General features: G+C 41.7%; 1 pseudogene; it reads right to left on the minus strand.

Annotated features, from left to right (window-relative positions):
- Positions 1-13075: 13075 nt before the first annotated feature.
- LOC117434741 (translational activator of cytochrome c oxidase 1-like) lies at positions 13076-19629 on the minus strand (annotated as a pseudogene).
- Between the last annotated feature and the right edge of the window lie 2364 nt (positions 19630-21993).

Below are 21993 nucleotides of genomic sequence, written 5' to 3' on the forward strand. Positions count from 1 at the left end.
GCACACACACAACAGTGACGTTTTTAGCAAAGACATGTGATCAATATGCTGCTCTTCCTCACTGTGTTTTTGTGCACACGTCATCAGTGCAGACGGAGGTGTTAAGAGTCCAGGGGTGTTAAAATATTAGGGGGGGACGGACGGACTGTATATTTGTGTACATCATAAGAACCAGCTTGCCCACAGTATTGCACTGCAGTAGGCCTAACAACAAATATCACATTTGAGATCTACTTCAGACCTGTCAACTCTGTTATTTGCAGGGACTCTCCCATTTTTGGACACGGCTCCCGGACAACTGCCGGGACAGATTTTCTCCAGTATTTAGCTAACTACTGTTAAACCCCTTTAAGTCAGCAAACCTTTAATCTGAAAAAGTCATGTACGGTCCTGTGGAAAGCCTAGATTCAACATTCCTAAATTAACAGCAATTCTGGCTGCGCAGTGGCAGATGGTGTTCTGGTCCTGGAGGAGCGTTATTTTTAATTTATTTTTATGAGGGGAGGTTCTGCCTCCACGGCACTCTGATGTCCCATTAAACACAGTAGTCGCAGTAGAAGATCATGTGATCTGAAGCACTACTGTAATGCACTGAGTGCGTTCATTTATGAGTGTGGATTGAAATTGCATCGTTTTGTTTTGCATCGCATCAGAGGAAAGAAGCACACTATTGTTATTGTAAAGATTTTGCATGTATGTATATATTTATTTATTTATTTATTATTGTCGTTTTTCCTCGCAAAACTTTAAAAAGCTCCTGTTCGCATGCAGTGTAACCAATCAACATGAAACTTGGCAGGTATCATCCCGTGTAGATTACAGTTCAGATGCAAAAAAAATGACGCTCCTGCGTCAACCAAGATGGCAGCCTGATGCATGTTTTGGATAAACCTTTCAAAATCTTCATCATGGGAACCGGTGAACCGATTGATTTGAAACTTCGCATACGTCATCAGCAACCAAACCCGCTTCAAGTTTGAAAAGCAGAAGTTGCTTCAATAAATTTTACTATCAAAATGTCTGCCACCAAATTCGCCAAAACGCGCCCAAACATCAAACTGCTTCTGTTTGCAAACCGTTTAACCAACTAGCTCTGAACTTGGTAGGCGTCATTCTGGGGACAATGGAATTCAAATATGGCAAAATGGTGTTCTTTCGTAAAACAAAATGGCGGCCAGACCTAAGTTTTGTTCTTAAATTTAAAACCGCTTCAGTTGAACATGGTTTAGTTGATTAACTTCAAAGTTGACAAGCATCATCTCTGTGTCAATACAATTGACGTTTTAAAAAAATGTGTTTGTGCGTAAAGCAAGATGGCCACCTGACGCAGTTCTTTAAAAACCTTTCAAAATCTTCGGTCAAATGTAAAACTAGCTTATAACTCCTTAGAGAGTGCAGATAGGTTAATGGTTACTCTGAAACACATACTGTATAGGAAACCATATGTGCTCTATTAAAAAATGACCTTGCCCGTGACCTTTGACCTCTCCTTAAGTCAAAATGTAAAACTAGCTTATAACTCCTTACAGAGTGTATATAGGTTAATGATTACTATAGAACACAGATAGGAACCCATATATGCTGTCCAAAAGTCACCTTGCATGTGACCTTTGACCTCTGTAAGGTCAAATATAAAACTAGCTTATAACTCCTTACAGTGCACAAAAGGTTATGGTTACTATGCAACACATTAAGGAGCCCATATATGCTCTGTTCAAAAATTACCTTGATCGTGACCTTTGACCTCTCCTTAAGGTTAAATGTAAAATTAGCTTATACCTCCTTACAGTGTGCAGATAGGGTCATGGTTACTATGGTGTTTAAAGTTATAAAGCACCTGAGATAATGAACTAATGCAGTATTTTGAATTGAAACTGCTCCATAAAACTGATCTTTTGCTGACACTTGTGCTGCAATGTTACAGCTTCCCAAAATTTCCAACTGGTACTGAGCTTGGAAGCCGTAAAACTGCCTGGCAGTTCTAGTTAGTTATTGTTTTATTTTGATGCATGTCTTGTGCAGGTGTTAAATGTAAAATGGAGGATAACACAGTTGATCGGCTGATTAAGACTCAGTTTGCACGCTAGATTATACAAAAAAGTTACGATAAAATCTGAAGGGAGGCCACAACCAAAAATTGAAATTGCTTATAAGAACAGGTCATTTCATAGCGGTTGACATGACAGCGTGGATTGGCTGACCGGAAGTGAAGCAAATAACCGTTTTTATTGCTGGCTTTGTTTATTTTTCAGTAACTGCGCTCGCATGGTAAAGTATGGCTTTGTTGATTTAAAAAATCTGGATCGGCTATGAAGCGTCACAGCAAGTTGAGAGACCTTGTCAGTTGTGAAGTTAAACTTCAACTTCTGGGGCAGGCTAGTGTGCGTGTACAAAACTTTATTTATTTATTTATTTATTTATTTATTTATTTATTTATTTATTTATTTTATTACTGAAAAAATACTATTTATGCACCAAAGAAAGGAAGAGGGGAATTCTCTGTCTTCTCACTGTCAGTCAATCACACACGCGACGCTGGGAGAAGCGGGAACGCCTTTTTTTTTTTTTATAAATCTAGATCATCTCAGTAGATACGCAAAATGACAATACATGTTTTTAATTATAATTAAAATGACTGTTTCTGTGATTACTTTTGGGAGGTTTTCCATCAGCCACCTTTGCATCAGATACAGCTGAGTATGAACACCAACAAGCCAGTGACGCTCAGAAAACCAGCGCTTCAATAACATCTTTCGTTGCCAAAAGAAAAATCGAGATCAAGAAAGCTACACGTGCAGAGACCGCATGCAGTGTAACCAATCAACATGAAACTTGGCAGGTATCATCCCGTGTAGATTACAGTTCAGATGCAAAAAAAATGACGCTCCTGCGTCAACCAAGATGGCAGCCTGATGCATGTTTTGGATAAACCTTTCAAAATCTTCATCATGGGAACCGGTGAACCGATTGATTTGAAACTTCGCATACGTCATCAGCAACCAAACCCGCTTCAAGTTTGAAAAGCAGAAGTTGCTTCAATAAATTTTACTATCAAAATGTCTGCCACCAAATTCGCCAAAACGCGCCCAAACATCAAACTGCTTCTGTTTGCAAACCGTTTAACCAACTAGCTCTGAACTTGGTAGGCGTCATTCTGGGGACAATGGAATTCAAATATGGCAAAATGGTGTTCTTTCGTAAAACAAAATGGCGGCCAGACCTAAGTTTTGTTCTTAAATTTAAAACCGCTTCAGTTGAACATGGTTTAGTTGATTAACTTCAAAGTTGACAAGCATCATCTCTGTGTCAATACAATTGACGTTTTAAAAAAATGTGTTTGTGCGTAAAGCAAGATGGCCACCTGACGCAGTTCTTTAAAAACCTTTCAAAATCTTCGGTCAAATGTAAAACTAGCTTATAACTCCTTAGAGAGTGCAGATAGGTTAATGGTTACTCTGAAACACATACTGTATAGGAAACCATATGTGCTCTATTAAAAAATGACCTTGCCCGTGACCTTTGACCTCTCCTTAAGTCAAAATGTAAAACTAGCTTATAACTCCTTACAGAGTGTATATAGGTTAATGATTACTATAGAACACAGATAGGAACCCATATATGCTGTCCAAAAGTCACCTTGCATGTGACCTTTGACCTCTGTAAGGTCAAATATAAAACTAGCTTATAACTCCTTACAGTGCACAAAAGGTTATGGTTACTATGCAACACATTAAGGAGCCCATATATGCTCTGTTCAAAAATTACCTTGATCGTGACCTTTGACCTCTCCTTAAGGTTAAATGTAAAATTAGCTTATACCTCCTTACAGTGTGCAGATAGGGTCATGGTTACTATGGTGTTTAAAGTTATAAAGCACCTGAGATAATGAACTAATGCAGTATTTTGAATTGAAACTGCTCCATAAAACTGATCTTTTGCTGACACTTGTGCTGCAATGTTACAGCTTCCCAAAATTTCCAACTGGTACTGAGCTTGGAAGCCGTAAAACTGCCTGGCAGTTCTAGTTAGTTATTGTTTTATTTTGATGCATGTCTTGTGCAGGTGTTAAATGTAAAATGGAGGATAACACAGTTGATCGGCTGATTAAGACTCAGTTTGCACGCTAGATTATACAAAAAAGTTACGATAAAATCTGAAGGGAGGCCACAACCAAAAATTGAAATTGCTTATAAGAACAGGTCATTTCATAGCGGTTGACATGACAGCGTGGATTGGCTGACCGGAAGTGAAGCAAATAACCGTTTTTATTGCTGGCTTTGTTTATTTTTCAGTAACTGCGCTCGCATGGTAAAGTATGGCTTTGTTGATTTAAAAAATCTGGATCGGCTATGAAGCGTCACAGCAAGTCGAGAGACCTTGTCAGTTGTGAAGTTAAGCTTCAACTTCTGGGGCAGGCTAGTGTGCGTGTACAAAACTTTATTTATTTATTTATTTATTTATTTATTTATTTATTTATTTTATTACTGAAAAAATACTATTTATGCACCAAAGAAAGGAAGAGGGGAATTCTCTGTCTTCTCACTGTCAGTCAATCACACACGCGACGCTGGGAGAAGCGGGAACGCCTTTTTTTTTTTTTATAAATCTAGATCATCTCAGTAGATACGCAAAATGACAATACATGTTTTTAATTATAATTAAAATGACTGTTTCTGTGATTACTTTTGGGAGGTTTTCCATCAGCCACCTTTGCATCAGATACAGCTGAGTATGAACACCAACAAGCCAGTGACGCTCAGAAAACCAGCGCTTCAATAACATCTTTCGTTGCCAAAAGAAAAATCGAGATCAAGAAAGCTACACGTGCAGAGACCGTTACATGTTGTGACGAGCTCAGCAAATCTGTACACATGTTCCCTCAGACTCACACATTGCAAAGCATTCTGCAGGAAAGTCTAAAAGTCACAAAGATAGTGAAAGGTTTCTATTACAATTTCACCATCAACATGTTATCAATCAGACTGATTGATAACATGTGTTTATATAATGAATAGTGTGTTCATTTAAAATAGGAGATTGTTGACTATGAAATGTTACTGACAGTGGTATTATTGATCTGCCATGTACTGTAAGTGCAGTGCTCGCTGTTATGTATTTTTTTTAATAGCCTTTAGACTAGTTGTGTAATGAAAGTAACAACGCCGAATGTGTATGCTTTGCTGTCGCAAAATCAAGTAGTGGACCTGTGTTTTTAACGCGTACTGGAAAATAACAGTGCAGGGTATCACAGTCCCCCCCAGCCCCCAGCCCCCCTCCCCCCTCCCTCCTCCCCCCTCCAACCCCGCCCCCTCCACAGTACACTCACTCAGTAATCCATATGAATACAAAATCAATAATAATTTTCCAAAATATTGAAAAAACCTTTATTGGTACAATTTGTATCAAATTTTCAAAAACATTAAAAACAAAAACAAACATTAAAAACAAAAACAAACATTAAAAACAAAACCATTAAAACCCGCCTATATTATAATTGACATTTCCTTGTTCTGCAAAACAATCTCTAATCGTAGCGAGTGCAGACAATCGCGCCTGTGACATTGAAGTCCTGAGGTCGTTTCTGATCAATTTCAACTTGAAAACCTGCAGATGCTACTGGAATTGTCAGGAATTAGAAGCAAGCAACACATACATCAGGAAATGGAGATGTTACTTCTTGGTTATCAATCAAAACAGGCTTTGCAAGATGGCGCACATTATCAAGTTTGTAAATCTCTGCTCTCAAGCATGATCTCAATGATAACAACTGTCCTGGCAAAGATGAAGAAATGCTTTGATTATAAGCATTCGCCAAATCCTCTCCTGCTTTGTAAAGTTCTGAATTTAAATTCTTAGGCACTAGGGGCCGGAAAATGCTTACTATGTCTTGAAGACCTTTGAAGCGATTGTTCAGTTGGCTAGTAATTATGTTGAGTGTTGGATAAAAAACACTAACTCTGAAAATAAAGCTTGTTCCTAAGAGACATTTTCGTCAGCGCTTTGATGGCATAACTATGTCGCAATGCCATCAAACAGTCATGGGAGAAGACCAACGAGTTGGACAGAGCTTCTTCAAGGTAACACGGTTATCACCTACTGATGATAAAGTAGCCCACCTTTTAATACTGTGTCTAAAAAAGGTGTACAGTCTCTCAACAAGATCATAACAATTGCATATTTTTGGAATAGACTTCACTGAATCATTTAAAACTAGGTTAAAGTTATGACTAGCACAACGTACGTACTTAGCAAACGGACACTTTTCCAATAATCGAGCTTCATTTGGAGAGACTCAGACCTTTGTTCTCTAGGGTTGCTGTTATGTGGGTTTCCAGCTCCTGTGCATTCGGATTACTAACTTCCATGAAACTAACAAATGATTCCTTTATAATATCCTGTAACAAATTTTTTTTTTTTTTGGTTCCGGGTAGTAAGTGTTATTTCCTAATTGCTTATGCCTCAAAAGTATAGAAAATGGCTATTATTCCCCACAAACTTTGCTTTTGTGACCAGGACAGTGATATTTTGAAATTTACCTATTTACAATGAGAAAACGGGTGAATTTGTGTCTTTTCGTTCACATAAAGTCAGAATAAAACAACATATGAATCCAAATTAACATGTATTTATACTAAAGTAATACAAAAATGACTACAAAAGATTTAGAAGTGAGTAGTTTTTCGAGATTTACGATTATACTGTAAATCACTTTCACAAATCAGCCCCCAAATGTAGTCTCCCATCATGTTCTCGTTATACTATCCTTGGTAGCGGCGTTCAAAGTCCAGTATATCCTGGTGGAAGCGCTCGCCTTGCTCCTCCGAGTACGCTCCCATGTTCTCCTTGAATTTATCAAGATGAGCATCAAGGATATGGACTTTGAGGGACATCCTACAGCCCATTGTGCCGTAGTTCTTCACCAGAGTCTCAACCAGCTCCACATAGTTTTTGGCCTTGTGATTGCCCAGGAAGCCCCGAACCACTGCGACAAAGCTGTTCCAAGCCGCTTTCTCCTTACTAGTGAGCTTCTTGGGGAATTCATTGCACTCCAGGATCTTCTTTATCTGTGGTCCGACGAAGACACCGGCTTTGACCTTTGCCTCAGACAGCTTAGGGAAGAAGTCTTGAAGGTACTTGAAGGCTGCCGACTCCTTATCTAGAGCTCTGACAAATTGTTTCATAAGGCCCAATTTGTTGTGCAGTGGTGGCATCAGCACCTTCCAGGGGTCCCAGCCGTACTCATCATACTTCAAGGCGTCCAGCAAGGTCGTGATGCTGTTGTAATCCTCTTTGAGGTGCACCGAGTGAGCCAGGGGAAGAGACGGGTACTTGTTACCATTATGGAGCAGCACGGCTTTGAGGCTCCTGGATGAGCTGTCAATGAAGGACAGTATAACGAGAACATGATGGGAGACTACATTTGGGGGCTGATTCGTGAAAGTGATTTACAGTATAATCGTAAATCTCGAAAAACTACTCACTTCTAAATCTTTTGTAGTCATTTTTGTATTACTTTAGTATAAATACATGTTAATTTGGATTCATAAGTTGTTTTTTTCTGACTTTATGTGAACGAAAAGACACAAATTCGCCCGTTTTCTCATTGGAAATAGGTAAATTTCAAAATATCACTGTCCTGGTCACAAAAGCAAAGTTTGTGGGGAATAATAGCCATTTTCTATACTTTTGAGGCATAAGCAAATAACACTTACTACCCAGGAACAAAAATTGTGTTACATAGTGTAATTATATCCTCCGGGTTTCCAGTATCACTATTTTTTTTAATTCCACATACTGAATTACAAGGCTTAATTGGCCAGCTTTTGACAAGTCTTGCCTACTATCAACAATTATTTAATAAAACGGCGATGATTTTATATCTTTGACGATTTCTACAACAATATTCTGACACAGTAATGTGATTATTTCGTTCTGTATTGTAGGACTAAGATTAGTCACAGTGCCTTTTGGTTTTTGCAGTAGTTCTTCGGGCACAGGAACATACTTACTCAGTAATTCACTAATAGCAAAGAAATGTCCTCTGTTTTTACCTTCTGAAGTTTCTTTATGCCCTCGCAATGCTTGCTAGGGTTAGCGTCACATTAACTACTCTCTCAAGCACTTGCCGCCAATAGTAAGCTTTTTACCTGATTTGTTCTTCTAAAGATGCGTCCGAATTTCCATGTGAGCGCCATTGCTCATAAACCACACAGGCTTGAATGCTCATGAACTTTCATGGCGATCTCAACGCTTCTCTTCAAATGCTGCCAGTCTTAAAAACCACGTGCCCACACATCAGATGGCTTTGTGGTCCCTAAACAACCAGCACGGCTCACAACACGTATTAAGTTTGGGCAAATAGCAATGCCAATGACGCTGAAGTTTCATTCCTGCCTTTGATATTTGTTTGTAGTAAATTGAGTTAAAACCTCGGCCTTTATTAGACACACACGAGTCTCGTGAAAAATTCATAACAGGCTTTGTCAGTAGGGTACTCACTTGTTACGAAGTCTGAAATTGCGCTCAATTCTAATTCCGAATCAGGGAGACTTTCTGTAAGTTGAAACAGAAACCGAAGGCAGTGAATCAGAACGCGGTCTACTTTGTGAGGCTGTAACATCATCACACGTCGTAAAAACTGTGGCAGAAAAATTATCCAACACTTTTTCTTTGAAATCCGAGTCACTATTTTCTTCAGCTACGATGTCAGCATCACTATCACTTCGACTTTTTTAAAAAATGTCAATTTTAGGCAACTTACTTAAACTTTCCTCTTTATCGCGGCGTCTTTTTCTCTTTGCCGCTCCACTCAAAATTTATCTTGGCATGTTAAATTATAAAAAAAGAAAGCGAATATTAACCCCAACAATAGCATGGAGTACTCAGAGCATTGAGAATAACAAGCAGTGACAGCTAACAAGTGTTCTCACGCAGGTGCCCCTGTTCTGACAGTCTGAGCTACCGCTCAGGGTGAGCTACCTACCCAAAGTACGCATGCCCACACAAAATTTGCATGCGCCGTGATATTTTTTTTTACTTTACTTCCTCCCTCTTCGATACAAGAACATTAATCCGAGCTACCATTTTCGCTAAGTTATAATGTATTAGCTTATGACTTTGTACAGGTATCAAATACGGTCAATAATGCTATTAACTATAGATAGGAAAGCATGTATGGGCTATCCAAAACCGGTGTAGCATGAAAAGGTGTCCCTCACGAGATAGTACACCTCCTCTGATCCACGGTCTTAAACTCGCAGACGCATCGCAAAGCATCACCTGATTTGTAGTATTAAAAATCCTTTAAAAAGCATATTTTGTTAAAAAAAAATGTATAGACGTTATAGACTGCAAGCTTCTCAGGGTATAGTTTACTGTCTTTGAATGAACTTCTGCTATACTTCAGTCAGGGTAGCTCATCCTGAGCGGGTAGCTGAGATTGTCAGAACACCCCCACTCCCCCACTGTAACCAACCCTAAAGACTGTAAGTACAGAGGCAGCCCTTAAAAATGACTACATGCCAGTTCACATTGATACACTTTGTTACATTTTTGTCGAAGGAAATGATGCATGGAAATTCATTGGAGTGGCAACACTGTGTTGTTATTCCGGGTTTTGCGATGCATTTTGTTCATTGTCGCTACTGCTGACAAATATATGTTCATTGTTAAGCCTTCTAATTGCGTTATTTATTTTTATTATTATTATTATTATTATTATTATTATTATTATTATTATTATTATTGGGCCCTGTCAGAAGGGCCCCTTCAGGCTCAGGGCCCGGGTCTGCTGGTGCCCCTTTGTGCCACAGTAGCTATGCCACTGTCACAGTCTCTCATTCTAAAAGTAAAAGTGGAATAGTTGGATGCCTTTGTCTTATGTGGTTTCCATTACACGAGAGTAGATGTTAAAACTTCATGCTGATTTGAACTCGGCTCTCGCCAAGATAAGCACCAACTAAGACGTAGCTTTACAGTAAACTAATGTGATCTATATGTGTCTCCATCCATTTGCGCTTCCTTCCATATGATGATGTAGATATCCTTCTGTCTGGTGTTGATGGCTGAAGTGTAATGCTGGCTCCAGGGATCAGCTTATTGCCTCCCTAGCGCATCAGCACACACAACGGCTGCGATGCTGGCTCTGGGGATCAACCACAGTGCGGTCTCCCCAGCGCATCAGCATGACAACCGTCTGGATTGAGCTAAGTAGGGTACATCTCTGGGGTCTTCAAGTGGGCACCTTCCATCCTCAGTGTTTCGTCGACTAGTCCACGACACCTCAAGAGGGCTCGACGGTGATTCTGGCGTCCCAGCATCATCCCCCTCCGTTCCCCACTCAACTCAGCCCAGCTTACTTACCTGTACATCAGCTTTCCTTTCTATTGTGCTTGAGATCCCCAGCCAGAATCTTTCCGTCTCAACCACAGCCAGCTGCTGCTCCTCCCTGCTGCTTCAGATAAGTTCTTCACTGTGCGATGCAACTCTTGGCCACTGAATCCGACGTCTCTGAGAAACCGGGTTGTAGAGTGTGCCATAAATCCTCGACAACCCACTTCCACTGGGTAAACCCAGACTCTCCATCCTCGCTGTTCCGCTTGAGTGGCTAGTTGAGCATACCGCAGTCTCTTCCTCTCATACGCCTCATCTACAGCATCCTCCCATGGCACTGTTAACTCTACCAGGTGAACAAGGTGTGCTGATCCAGACCACAAGACAATATCTGGTCGAAGGTTAGTGGTGGCAATCTCAGATGGAAAAATAAGCCGTTGACCAACTTCAGTTTACAAAAGCTCCCTTATTTTGAAAACTCAATGTTGACAGGTATGCTCAATCATTTCCAAGCAGTCGACAGCTGACTCTCATTTTTTAAAGTTTTAAAAATGAGCGGCATGTAACAACATAGGAGTGAAAAACTAAAGGATTGAATAACGGATGAATAAAGAAAAACAAATAATTAAGGACTACTGTAGCTCTTAAACATCTCATTACAAAAATGCAAAAAACTAAGTTTTGAAAGCTTTGAGTCATACTTAAGATACAGTATTTGAAAGTATATATTAATGCTATTGCAATCAGTATTGTTTAGTGATATAATATAAAAGTATAAAGTATATAGCATAAAATAAATGTGGCATTCAACCTTTTTAAAATGAGTGGAATTTCATGGAATTAAATTATATTTCCTTTCATTCCAATTCAAATTCCAATTCTGTATCCTTCAGATTTTTTCAATTCAAATTCCAATTCAAATTCTTGAATTGAATTGGAATTTACCAACAAAATCCAGTTCCATTCAGAATTGACCCTAACCCTGCTGTTCAGATCGTTATGTTAATCCCCAAGTACAGTGAGTGCCAGTAATGAGCTTGGAAACACTTTACAGTGTCTGAATCTATACACTGAACAGCAGGACCTTGTGGAATTGATCTGCACACTTTAGTATTGAATTGGTCTGCATACTGTAGTATTGCACGGGATCTTGTTGAATTGATCTGCACACTGCAGGACTGAATTGATCTGCACACTGCAGTATTGAATTGATCTGCACACTGTAGTACTGCATGGGATCTTGTTGAATTGATCTGCACACTGTAGTATTGAATTGATCTGCACACTGCAGTATTGAATTGATCTGCACACTGTAGTATTGATCTGCACACTGTAGTACTGCATGGGATCTTGTTGAATTGATCTGCACACTGTAGTATTGAATTGATCTGCACACTGCAGTATTGAATAGATCTGCACACTGTAGTATTGAATTGATCTGCACACTGTAGTATTGAATTGATCTGCACACTGCAGTATTGAATTGATCTGCACACTGTAGTATTGAATTGATCTGCACACTGCAGTATTGAATTGATCTGCACACTGTAGTATCGCATGGGATCCTGTTGAATTGATCTGATTCCAATATCACATCTTGCTCAGTGTTGCATGTTTTAGTTCGGTTTTGAAATAATATAGGTTACGGAAAGAGGTTCCGTGTGCAAAACAAACAATAAAACTTGGTTCACCTTTCATAAGAGCTTGACAAGACCTGCAGTGCAACCCGGCAAAATACCGCCCGGGGCGGCAGCCCTCAGGGCCCGCATGCCAGACGGCATCTTATACATCGTGAATCTCTGCAGCAGTGCCAACTGAAACACACGAGAGCTGCTTCAACTGGTTATTTGCCTCAGAGCGGTTGGAGTAAAATAATAGTTTTTTAAGCGTGTTGAAACCAATCTGACAAACTACAGAGATCCCTGGGAAAGTAACACTGTATCAAAGGATAAACGCATTCCGCTGAAGCTCTTAGAAACAAGCAAGTCAGCAACATCCACCCCCACAGCAGCTGTATATTCAAAACCAGAGCGTATAGCATGACAGGAGAGTAGCACATCATTTGAAATAGCAATGCAGTCTCACGAAAAGTGATTCCCAAGATAGTGAAACAAATCTGTGACCGCATATACATGCAGCTGGTGTTACTCTCAATAATGTATGCCGAGGGGGCTCCCGAGTGGCACATCCGGTAAAGGCGCTCCGTGTGGAGTGCAGGATGCACCCTATAGCCAGGATATTCCACTGCTGACCATGGACGGGAGTTCCCAGGGTGGACACGTGTGGGCAGCGGTGAGCCGGGTTGAAATAAAAATAATTGGGCTTTCCAAATTGGGGAGAAAATGAGAAAAAATTATTGCTGATTCCAAATTTTAAAAAATAAATAAATAATAACAACATATGCCAAAGAATGTATACACCAGGTTTCATCAAAATTAGATACGCACTTCTCCAGTCTAGATACATGTAAAATATATGTGTGACATTCAGATGCTTTTAAATATCCCCACAATCTTAAACTCTCAAAAACTGATGCTAAACGTTAATACCAATTACCATCCCAATTAGATAAGCAGCTTCTAGATACATGGAGAAACGTGCCGTGTGACATGCGCTCGACTGCCTCCATTGCATGCTTGTCTCCAGGGATTTGATAATAATTGTGCTGGTAGGATGTGGAGCACGTCACCACACAGGACTGAAGCTGTGACGATTCACACACAACTTGAGGGTGAAACCCACATACTGTTCTATAATGATTTTATTTACTTTCAGTGTTTGAAACTCTTGTGATGTAGCATCTCACTTACAAGAGCGTCCTGGAAGGTTTGGGGGTTTTGCACATTGTATCACACAAACAACAACAAAAAAAGATGAACTTACAGTATGAAACGGCCTTAACTTAAGTTTGAATGTAGCATCCCTGCAGCACCTTTCAATGTGTACGAGCCCCGCACACTTACAGTTCTGGTGTTACAGACAGCTAGTCTACATCTCACCCCCAAGAGTTTCATTGACTTATGGATGCTTTATTCAGGATGGGATAATTGTGTCAATAAAAATAATAAAAACAGATCAAATAGAAGATGAAAAAAATGAAAAGGGGGTCCTGATATAATACGCGAGTCCATAATGAATTTGTTTTGACAGAAACAGTTGTCAAGTCTACGTGCCGTTACTGCTGTTCCAAGCAATTCCCTTTTGGAGCCTTAATCAGCTGGTCTGCTCCAAAGACGAGGCCTCTAATACTTTCTAAACCGGGGCCGAAAATAATCCTAACAAACAGTGCTACTGTACAGAGAGAACTGCAAATAGTGCTTTCACGTCCTCACAAGCTGCTGCGCCGTTTGATTATAAAAACAGTCTGTATGTTTACAGGGGTTTCACTCCTTTCATTTTTATTTTGCTTCTTGAGATATAACAGGCTGTAAATTATATTGATAACCTTGAGTGTATGACAATGTGGCAAGCAGTTTTCACATGCACAGCAAGGGAGTTTTGGCCCCTGAAGCTAAAACCACTTTCAGGGAATGCAAACATTGTCCCTGCTGATGCTTGTCTTGCCCTGTCTGGCTCGGCACTGTGTAAGGGTCCCAGCAAGCCCCAGCCCTGGTGTCAGTTAAGGGGCTGGATGTTGTCGTAGACTCGGATCACGTCATGACAGTCATTGAGCAGTTCCAGGAGTTTCGAGGCAGCTTCCAGCTCCGAGTCAGAGAGCTGCACCGAGCTGCAGGCCACAAACTCGGGCCCCGCAGACAGCGTCTGCACCCCCAGGGCCTGGAGCGCCTCACGGACTGAGCGCAGAGACGTCACGTCGCAGAGAAACTGAAACAAGAGCAGAGACACGCTGAGCAGCACCACAACACAGGCACCGGAACAGACCAGGACTGCACGAAGCATTGAGAAACCAACGGTGCGAACCCAGAAGAAACATTCACTAAATAAACTCACACATCAATTAGACATCATTCAGAATGCCGGCTGCAATGAGCCAACATCTTTGTCTACTTAGTTTCTTACCAATTAAATCAGACAAACGTTTGATGCACAGTATTGTAGAGAGATACTTCAGCTAACTTGAGTGCGTGTGAATGTTGCAATCCATGCAGTAGATCAGTACAGACAGACAGACAGACAGACAGGGGAGGAGTGAATATCGCGATGGTTGCTCTGCTCTGACCTGCAGCAGGGGCCTCTCCTCCTCCTCCTCGTCCTCCATCTCTCACGTCCTCGGCTCGATGGCAAGCCCCAGCGCCCGGTCCAGCGGCACCTCCCCCACCAACACCACCACCCCCTTCCACTGGAAACTGTGCCGCGCCCCGTCACTCAGCGCCCCCCTGTGTGGAGGCAGAGAACAGCGTTACACACAAGGGCACAGTGTCACACACACGGGCACAGTGTCACACACACAGGGGCACAGTGTCACACACACACACACAGGGGCACAGTGTCACACACACAGGGGCACAGTGTCACACACACACAGGGGCACAGTGTCACACACACGGGCACAGAGTCACACACATGGGCACAGTGTCACACACACGGGCACAGTGTCACACACACAGGGGCACAGTGTCACACACACACACACACAGGCACAGTGTCACACACACATACACACGGGCACAGTGTCACACACACACACAGGCACAGTGTCACACACACAGGGGCACAGTGTCACACACACACACACGGGCACAGTGTCACACACACACAGGGGCACAGTGTCACACACACACACGGGCACAGTGTCACACACACACACGGGCACAGTGTCACACACACACACGGGCACAGTGTCACACACACACACACACACACAGGGGCACAATGTCACGGGCACAGTGTCACACACACACACACAGGGGCACAGTGTCACACACACACACAGGGCCACAGTGTCACACACACACACACACACGGGCACAGTGTCACACACACACACACACACAGGGGCAGTGTCACACACACACACACACACACAGGGGCACAGTGTCACACACACACACACACAGGGGCACAGTGTCACACACACACACACAAGGGCACAATGTCACACACACACACACAGGGGCACAGTGTCACACACAGGGGCACAGTGTCACACACAGGGGCACAATGCTTGGATCCACACACTGTCTGATCAGTTTGAGTTACAGCACTGACAGCAGCTTTTAAAAACTGTGATGAAGATTGGTGATGCTTTTGTCCAGCCCAGCAGATCCCTACCCATTCTTGTTGAGGATGTGTTTGATCTCCTGGTGGGATCGTGTGTTGTTGTCGGTCAGGATCTCGATGAGCAGCGACGAGCCCCCAGGACCCCTCGCCTCATACAGAGCGTACGAAGAGGCCTTGGACTTGTCCTGGAACACAGAGGCAGGGACGGGGTTAACAGGGCTCCCTATGCAGGTCTGATAGTAACTTTGAGATAGGCAGGGACAGGGTTAACAGGGCTCCCTATGCAGGTCTGATGGTAACTTTGAGATATGGTTGGGAATGCTGTCCATAGAGAACCCATAGATTGATTTTCAAGACAATCACTATGGCATGTTCTACAGAGACATCAACGTTATGAACCTACTAGCAGCCAGTGGCTAAAAGGGCAGCACAGGAGCACAAGCTGCAGAGGCAGAAATAGGGAAGAAACCCCCAATACAAGAACGGGTTCCAGGGGAGCTGCTCAGAAACCATCCGCCTGACAAATACTTGCTGTGGCTGCATCTGTATCTCTGGGATTACTTGCTGTATTGATTTGAAACTTCGAAGGTGTAACAACCAGCACTGGGAGTTTTTTAGTTTGAGTGATGACTCTTCATATAAAAGCCTGTCGACTAGATTCTAGATATGACCTGAGCAAAAGGGACTGACTGTTGTTATTCAGCAGGTGGGTTCATAGTTATATATCCAGTATAGTTTATATAAAACTAAGCGACTTGACCTGAAATGACCAAATCCTTCCAGATGCTACCTGCTGGATAACCGACCATGACAGCAGAACCGGTCCCCTGGCCAATGCCAGTCAGTAATCCAACAGCTAATGCACACAGAGGGGTTGTTGCTATTATAAACTGTGTGTGTGTCTGTGTGAGTGTGTGAGTGAGTGTGTGTGTGAGAGTGTGAGTTAGTGAGTGTGTGTGAGAGTGTGAGTGTGTGTAAGTACGAGTGTGAGTGTGTGCGTGTGAGTCTGAATGTGAGTGCGAGTGTGTGTGAGTCTGAGTGTGTGTGAGTGTGTGTGTGTGTGTGAGTGAGAGTGTGCGTGAGTCTGAATGTGTGTGAGTGTGTGTGAGAGTCTGAGTGTGTGTGTGTGTGTGTGTGTGTGTGTGTGTGTGTGTGAGTGAGAGTGTGTGAGTACGAGTGTGCGCGAGTCTGAATGTGTGTGAGTGTATGTGAGAGTCTGAGTGTGTGTGTGTGTGTGTGAGTGTGTGTGAGTGAGTGTGTGTGTGAGAGTGAGTGTATGTATGTGTGTGAGTACGAGTCTGAATGTGTGTGAGTGTGAGTGTGTGTGAGTCTGAGTGTGTGTGTGTGTGAGAGTGTGTGTGTGTGAGAGAGAGTGTGAGTGTATGTGTGTGAAAGAGTGTGAGTGTGTGTTCTTTTAAAAAGCATCAATCCCCCTGACTGAGATTCGGCTGCTGGAAGCCCAGCAAGCCAGTCCACTCACCGCTCCCTTCATCGCAGCCTTGATGGATGCTTTGGGCATGTTCGCACCTTGGCACTGCTCAATGATGTTTCCCAGCTGGGTGTTGAAGTCTGGGTTCGCTCCTCCTTCTGCACAGACGCACAAGAGAGAAACAGAAAACAAGACAAGACCATGTTTGTGATGGATGATACTGTTTGGAAGTAACTTAGCTAGCTGATGTTGGAAGTTAGTAAGAGAGGGTTTAATTGTTTAAAAATTTCTGTTTTTCACTTGCTGTGTAATGAGTGACACCTGGTGGTAAAACATTGTAATTTCACCTTTATTTACTGTTTGAATGTCCAACCTCTTATCTTTCTATACTGCTTAAAACATGAGAACACAAGGCAGGGGATCAGAGACGAGAGCAGGCATTTAAAAACACAGTCCCAGCATCGATACTGAAAGATCAAAGTGCCAAAAGGAGACATTTAGAGTTCGAAAAAACAGCAACAAAATCTGAAGGGACACAAAACTTTCCATCAAGACTATGCAGAAACAAAACTCATTTCCTAAACAACAACAATGCAATTCATTAAGCAATGCCTTCATTACAAAGGCTCCTTGACCTCGCACAGCATGTCGGAGCATCATGGCGAGATTCATGAACACGCGGCTCCTGGCCGAGTCCTTGGGTCCCTTGATGTGCTTCACTTTGGACCACTTGATGTGTCCAGCCAGAGCAAGGGGGCTGCAGTGCAGGGAGCGGCGATGCTGGGTCCAGCCCGGCCAGGAGAGACGGGTCCCAGCCAAGAGAGAGGGTGTGAGACGAGAGGTGGTTCCCCAGCAGCATACAGGGCAGGAGCTGCTGCTGGTATCGGAGACCCAGCCCTCAGACAGCTAGGGCAGCCATCTGCACAGGAACTCTACTGTGCCTGGAAACAAACAAGCAGGCTGTTAATGAGGTTCCATCTGAATGGGAAGACACTGATACTGTTTCATCATCCACCTCCCCCTTTGGGTTGTAGAATCTTTCTGCCTTTTTAACTTGATTTATGTGGACACTGCAGGCTGGGCAGGTGCTCTCCTGCACCCGTCCCAACGTGAATCTGGGTTTGGATACAAGACGGATCAGCAAACAGACAGACAGGAGAAAACTTCTAGAACCATCGCTGTTTGAAGACATGAACGCACCAGCATGGAATCGATCACACAGGGTTAGAGAACAGCGGACTAGGAATGTGAGATTCTTTAGCATTAAACACGCAGAAACCAGAACTGTTTTTTAAATAGCCGTTCATGTTATCTACAAGTATTCTGTATTCAGCAGAATGGATGAATGTGGTAACTGTGTGTATGTGTATGTTTGTTTCAGTCAGCTGTAACTGTGTGTATTTGTTTCAGTCAGCTGTAACTGTGTATGTGTGTTTGTTTCAGTCAGCTGTAACTGTGTATGTGTGTTTGTTTCAGTCAGCTGTAACTGTGTGTGTGTGTTTGTTTCAGTCAGCTGTAACTGTGTGTATGTGTGTGTTTCAGTCAGCTGTAACTGTGTGTGTGTTTGTTTCAGTCAGCTGTAACTGTGTGTATGTGTTTGTTTCAGTTAGCTGTAACTGTGTGTATGTGTTTGTTTCAGTCAGCTGTAACTGTGTGTATGTGTTTGTTTCAGTCAGCTGTAACTGTGTGTATGTGTTTGTTTCAGTCAGCTGTAACTGTGTGTATGTGTTTGTTTCAGTCAGCTGTAACTGTGTGTATGTGTTTGTTTCAGTCAGCTGTAACTGTGTGTATGTGTTTGTTTCAGTCAGCTGTAACTGTGTGTATGTGTTTGTTTCAGTCAGCTGTAACTGTGTGTATGTGTTTGTGTTTGCTTCAGTCAGCTGTCAGTTGGTTATGAATGGAATCCAGGTGGACACACAGCAAGGATTTCAATCTGAGGAATAGAGTTTTATTTTACTGGACTTGTTTCAGGGCTGGAAAAAAGACTCCTGCTCCTTAGCACTAGTGTAATCCATTCCATGTTTTAATTTGATCTTATTAAGCCACAATGGACCATATTTACTCTTTAATTAATTCAGATCTTTTAAAATGAAAAAAACAAACAGTATATATGTTTTAAATATATGTATTATACACACACACTAATATATATATATATATATATATATATATATATATATATATACATATATAATTTGCCTTACATTAAAATAATGTCTACGTATATTGCCACTGCATCGTAGTTTACTGCTCCCAATATTATAGTGCAGTAGTATTTGACTTTTTGTAAGGGTTAAAATATTACATTCAATTATACAAATTGAGTTACACTAACAATGATTTTTTTTCAGCAATCATTACACACAATACAACGGGTCATTTATGCACCGTGTTATGTATATACAAATATACATGATATATTCATATATAATGTAATCATATATTCTTTCTATTTTCCGAAAACGAAAACGCTTCTCTGCAATGCTTTTGCAATAAGATGAAAACTCGGAACAAACAGTTACTCTTGTTTTAAAAACCTCGATTGTGTAGAAATATACTTACTTTTACCAACAACAAACGCAGGTCCAGTGCCATTTACAGCTTCCGGTTACCATGTTCAGTAAAATAATAATAAAAAAAACGTCCCACCCGGAAACGCTTGCGGAAGCTTTTTTTTGAGTGAACACGCTTATGTTATCAGAGAGGAACTGTTACGTTTGTTTTGTCTGTTCTTTGTGGGAAATCTCGTATTTTCTAACAGTTCTAAATATTTGTTTTATCATTATAATTGACATAAAAAATGATGCAGTCCTATGATCATAAACGTCATTGTTGGGTTTAATAATATGAAGCATTAATACTTTCTGGTTAAATCCAACAGAAATGTGGCTTCTAATACCAACAAAAAGCAACATAGGTAATCATAAATCTAATCATTTGTGAGTTTTCGAATTTCCCTGTTATAAAAATCTCTGCAGTGAAATGCATTATTATAGCAGAAGGTACCGTATATTTCAGCCCTCTAGTGGCTGTGTGAAGTGCTATATTTGTATGGCCACAGCTTTTTCAGTACAGTAGCCCCTGCTTCACATATCATTTTATTTCTTTTTCGCATTTCCCTGATCAGTATTTGCATTTTATCACAGTCATAAACTGGCCTTGCACATGCACAGATATATTCTTTGACTTGGTACTGCAGCTGTGTTACTGTGCCATTGTGTTGTAACACGTTGTCTACAGAGAGGAACCAGTATATAACAGAGTATGTGTGAAAACATCCACATTGAAAACAGAGGTTTCCTTCAATGCTGCGCGTTTGAAACCTACGTAGCACATGCAATGCTATGAATTATTTTTTTAGCTATAACTCCTTAAAATCAAGGGAGGGCAAAGTCTATGTTCTAAAGAATTCATTTGTACATCAACCCTGGAGAGAATGCCACCTTTTTTTAATGTTCTGTGAACCCTGAGGCACTTCCCTGTTTTTGCCACATGGTGGTGCTACAGCATATCAATAATTCTCATTCTTACTAAACTGCTTTTCGCTCCTGAAACTTTTCTATTTTAAAACCCAGCCAATTTGCAAAGTATCAGCTTGTTGCTTTAATGACAGGAAAGCCAGTGCTGCTGTGGGGATGGAGAGAGTTTCATTCTACGAGTAAAATAACCTAGGAAGTACAAGCACAACTACCTGACAGTAAGGCATGAAAACTGAGAACTTCCTTCAAACTAATATAATACCAGATCAGAGCATTAAAAAAAATAAATAATAATCTGCTTCCTTCCAAACTGCTTGTTTGGCAGATCTACAGCACACAAGACCTGCTTGTAAAGGATATGTTAGCATGCAGAAGGAATCTTTGCTTTCAGAAGTGATTGATTTGAATTGGAAACAAAAGCACAGGGTGAGAGGAATCCCATTTAAAACAAACCTGATTCCAGCTCTGCTTCCCAGCTGGTTTACATGCAGATTATATAGATTCCTCAAGCAGGGAGCTTGAACGCAATTCGATTGTTCATATAAGCGAGGTAACTGCAGTCACACCAGTGGAGACATGTAGCTGAGGGGAGCGTGGAGCTGCTGCAGCCCCTCCTCCACAGAACAGGGGTGAATACTGCCTGTAAATCAAGCTCTGTCTCCAACCAGAGAGGCAGCTCCTGAGGTAGCTTGTCTCTGTGGCTCACTGGGTGTCACAGTGCCTTGCCACACTGGCCAGAACAAGCTTTTAAATCAACTGCCCTAGTAAATGAAAGCAAATCTGAAAGAACCTTTTGTGTTCCCGGGGCTGGAAGAAAAACGTCTTTCTGCTTTCTGGGGAAAAAAAAGACTTTGATCTGAGAGGCAAAACCAGTGAAAAGCTGAGAAGAACAACTGACTCCTTGATGTGAAAGAGCTGAGGTATCTCTTTCTTTCTTTCTTTCTTTCTTTCTTTCTTTCTTTCTTTCTCTCTCTACCTCTCAAATTCAAATTCAAAGGTGCTTTGTTGTCATGCCAACATTAGCAGTATTGCCAAACAGTTACAAAGTCCATTATACAATATAAACATTATGAACATCAATAAAAGTAAATAAATGAAAAGGAATAATTAAATAAAGAAGAGTGTAAAACTGAATACTGAATGCTGCTGAATAAACAAACTACCCCCTCTCCTGTCAGTGCCCCTGTGCAGAGTGTTCACAGTGAGTCCCTCAGGCTGTGACGACATGCTGGACAGCCAGTCAGGACTTTGTGGTGGCGGGAGTTTATGTTGCTGTAGTCTCAGTTTGCATTGCAGAGTGCTGGAATGTCTCTTTGTCTCTCTGTCTCTGTGTCTCTCTTGTTTGTATTGCGGGGTGCTGCAGTGTCTCTTTGTCTCTGTGTCTCTCTTGTTTGCATTGAGAGGTGCTGCAGTGCACCCTGTGTCTCTCTTGTCTCTGTGTAAAGCAGATCCGCAGGGCTGTGTAAAGCAGATCCGCAGGGCTGTGTATAGCAGATCAGCAGCGCTGTGTAAAGCAGATCTGCAGGGCTGTGTAAAGCAGATCCGCAGGGCTGTGTAAAGCAGATCTGCAGG

Source organism: Acipenser ruthenus, chromosome 28 (assembly GCF_902713425.1).
Source record: "Acipenser ruthenus chromosome 28, fAciRut3.2 maternal haplotype, whole genome shotgun sequence".
NCBI classification, from domain to species: Eukaryota; Metazoa; Chordata; class Actinopteri; order Acipenseriformes; family Acipenseridae; genus Acipenser; species Acipenser ruthenus.